Raw genomic sequence first — 4,123 nt, 5'->3', positions numbered from 1 at the left:
CCCAGTGCGCCACGTGGGGATCGCCCATGGGTCCAGCCTATGCGGAAGCAAATCATGACAGCAGCCCTGGCCATATAAGGAGTTGTTGTGCACAGAGAGCGCTCACCCACGGGGGGTGGAAGGCGGAAACCAGCGCCATCCTGTAGGCGCGGTCCTTCGCAGCTCTCCACACCTCTCCCCGCAAAACAAGAACTCAAAGTTAATCTACAATTTGGGGTAAGAATGTAGCCCTGCAGTGAAAAGCTTGACTGCAATACATGGTGTCCTGGGTGCCGGCACCTACCTCAAAAGAAAACAATCCATAATTTAGAAATGACTGAAAACATGTACTAATAAAAAATACAGAGAAAAACAGAAAGTTGACAGCCTTCTTTGTGGAAACTAATTTACATACTATTTAAATAAGTATGCAAACTTTACCCAAGTTTTGTTTCCATAAACATTTGAAAATATCAAATGATCAAGAGATGTTCGCCATATCCTGTAGCTACATGCTCACAGGCTGCCCGATGAACCTAGAAGATGGATTGCCTCACAGATTATTACACAATAAAAGGGAAGTGGCTACTTGAAGTTTTCCATGCTGCACTAAGTTCTATGGAATAAAATTACTTTGTTGAAAAAAGGAAAAAGCAATAAGGACAGTGGTTACTGCAGAGGAGACCAGAGTCGGGAAAGGTACACCAACGCAGCTGATCGGGTGCCCGTCCTGCTGCATTTCTTGGCGTGGTGATTGCAAACTACTGTGAAAAGTCTGAAATCACCAAGTGGTATACACTGAGACTGTGTTCCCTTTTCACATGTAATTCAATAAAGAATTCTTTAAACCTAAAATTAAATAAATTTACCTCTTGAAATCTACAAAAATCTCCCAAACTAACTGTAGATAATTATGGGATAACAACCAAACTACTAGAAAATATACTTACAGCCTGACAATTTTACAGAAAAAAAAAATCTTGAGCATCAATTTCCCAAAGACAAAGAAATTTTATGTCACAAGAAATGCCACAAGACATTTCTTCAAACCACAATGTCCTGCCTCCTGTTAGACTTTCATTGTTTGATTTTTTAAAAAGAACCTCCTATAATTCTTTCTTTCTCAAAATGTTTTCTTGTACCAGAGGATTCTTTTTGTACAGATAAATGCTCCTTTGAAAATTTAGAATTGTAAAGGAAATCCCATATGGCCAAATTTGTGTCAGAATATTAGAAGTAAATGGCAACACAAAGGGAATATTTCTCCGAATATTGTAAATTTGCTATTTTGCCTGGCAAGCAATCTCAGCTGTAATCCTCTGCTAACAACCTCTAACTGAAAATCATTCATTCGTGACACCATGAAAGGATTCCGTTCCCTGGGTAGCTAGCTGGTTCTGGATCTGAGACGACCTGTTGACACTATGTCAGAAATTCCTTCTTTCAGGATGCATAAACTTCGTCTATCTACTTGTGTATAACAACACAGTAAATCTGAAATGCTAGCACAATGCAGCCATGATAAAAGATCACACACACACACACACACACACACACACACACACACACACTAGCAGCACACACATCTATCTCATTGACATTAACATGCACTCACTTTTCCAGAAAACTCTTCATGCATTTCAAAAAGCCTGTATTTATCTTTAGTGTAAAACATTAGCAGACGTGTTTCCACAAAAATGGCCTTAGAACACTGTTTTCTGACTTAATACACGTACGAACCTGCTTTCATTTCACTCTTCTAAAAGCTATATTTCTTGTGTTGCCAATGTTACAGGGTCAAATGAAATATAAATAGAGGTAAGGATGACTACACTGCCTTCTATATTATGGAATCTGCAGTCTATAAACAAGGTCATGGCCAGGATTTTTGATAATTAAAGCTCTACTGACCCATCTCTTTGTGTTCCAAAGTTGAGGAAGATGATAATCCACAAGGTCCCCAGACCTAAGTCTGCAGATGAACAGAGGGCAGCCTGAAATCTCAAAGCAAGCATTGCTATGACGAGCTCAAAGCACACAAGCAAGCAATAAAAAAATCCCAGAAACATGATACATATTTATAGTTTTATCATTAAGTAAAAATAAGATTTTACATCCCAATTCAATTTTGTGCTGAAGTAAAAAATGTCTTCGTGAATATGTAAATATAATTAGCAACCACACTGTTCTCCATCACTAAATAATCTATGTTGCTTTTCTTTCCCATTACCAAAAAAACTGTAGTTTAAGAACTGAATGTCAAAATCATAGCTCTTCCTCGGTGCTGCAAGGGGATAAATCCATGGCAAACAAACAAACAAACAAACAAACAGAAAAACCTTAATCTGTATCCCCTTACCAGGATCCCTAGCAGATTTCAGAAACAGCAGCTATGAACTTGTTTACCAATTCCTTTTCTTCCTTCTGTATGCAAAAGGATCATTTATCTGTGTTGTCAATCTTAAAGTTTTCAAATGTCAAGCTTAAAAGTCAAGCCTCATTTGAAACAAAAGACACACATTTGTAAAATTGTTCCTTATGTTTCACTTTCCCTTGAGCCAGAACAGAATTCTGCCTATGGATTTGGAGCAAACTTCAACGCTTGACATTTCATAGAGCTGGGGAAAGTACAAACTGCTAGAGTTAGATAATTTGTTGAATGTTTGCAAGTTATCCTTGTAACATTAGGAAGACAACTTGGACAACCTGCTAGAAAATGCCCTTTGAAAACAAGTCTAAACTTAAAAGAAATATTTTTGCTATGCAACAAAGGAAACAATAGCTTTGCCCTAATAAGTAGAATTCCAAAACAATCTCAGTTTCAGTCACAACTGATGACAACTTAAAATGCACTCTTGCAATACGCCCACCACTGAGTTAGCACTGTGTTCCTCTGTAACTCTAAAGCTACAGTTCAGAAATCACCTTGATTTAGGTTCAACTTCTTTCCAGGACACAAATTACTTAAACATTTTAAGACTAATTTTAGGTGCACACTTTTTGAAATACAAGGCTGAAATAAATTACTTTTCCGTTTTGGAATGCAGATATTTGAGTTTATAATAATGTGGCACTTGAAGACTTAAGATTGTAGAATCATCTTGTAAGGAATAATTATTTTATATAATTGAATGTTCTATAACAAAACTTAATTTTAAACAAACAAGATAAAATGAACATATGTATTTGTATTTCAGAATGGAATAATTTTACAACTTCTTTAAATGAATTGTGAGTTTTACAGCTAAATTTAAATGGATTAAGAGTATTTTGATGATACTGTTGCTCAAGGCAATAGAAATCAAAGTTCATGGTTAATGGCATCACTGATTAATTCTACTGGTAAAATCTTTTCTTTCTTTTTTTTTCTTGCTGTCTCTCTTCTTATCTTTGAGAGTTTGTTTTCTAAAACCAAGTAAGAACACAGAAAGCCTCCTTTAAGTATTAAATTTTTTTAAAAAAAAGAGTTCTTTTGTTATACATAGGTCAATCCATTCTGATTCCTCACTAGTTGTAAAAAATGCAGACAGGTGGCTGGCCTTCTTGAAGAACATGATTTAAAAATTTAACAAAACCTGTTTCTACACATATCAAATAAAGTGGAGAGTTAAACTCTCTCATGTTCAATTCGATTGGCAAGGCTGCCAACCTTGACTATTTAAAGAAAGGAAAAAAAAAAAACTTTCTTTAATAGTCAATAAGATTTGGCTTAAATAATCCAGGTCAAGAAACTATGACTCACAGATCAAATCTAGCCCATTGTCTGTTTTTATCAATAAAGTTTCATTGAAACACAACCATGTTTATTCATTATATATTTTCCAAGGCTGTCTTCCTGCTACAATAACATAGCTGTGTGGCGGCAGCAGAAACCAAATGACCTCCAAAGCCAACTACTGGTGCAGATAAATATCTCCAAGCTTCACTTTACTTTTGCCTCCATAGAAACAACCAACAAATATGAAGGGTGGGTCAAACAAACATGTTTTTGTTGAATTTCTACCAGTCTTTATTTTAAAGAAGATACAGAAGCAAATCATTTCAATTAGGGCCTACTTTAATAAGCAAATATGTAAGTATATTTGACTCTAGCTTTGTATAGCTTCAAAGGGCGTATACAAAGTCTCTGAAATTTTCTTCTTAC

This window comes from Octodon degus, unplaced genomic scaffold (genome assembly GCF_000260255.1).
Source record: "Octodon degus isolate 3935 unplaced genomic scaffold, OctDeg1.0 scaffold00114, whole genome shotgun sequence".
Taxonomy (NCBI): domain Eukaryota; kingdom Metazoa; phylum Chordata; class Mammalia; order Rodentia; family Octodontidae; genus Octodon; species Octodon degus.
The sequence above is the reverse complement of the archived record's forward strand: the minus strand, read 5'-3'. Positions refer to the sequence as shown.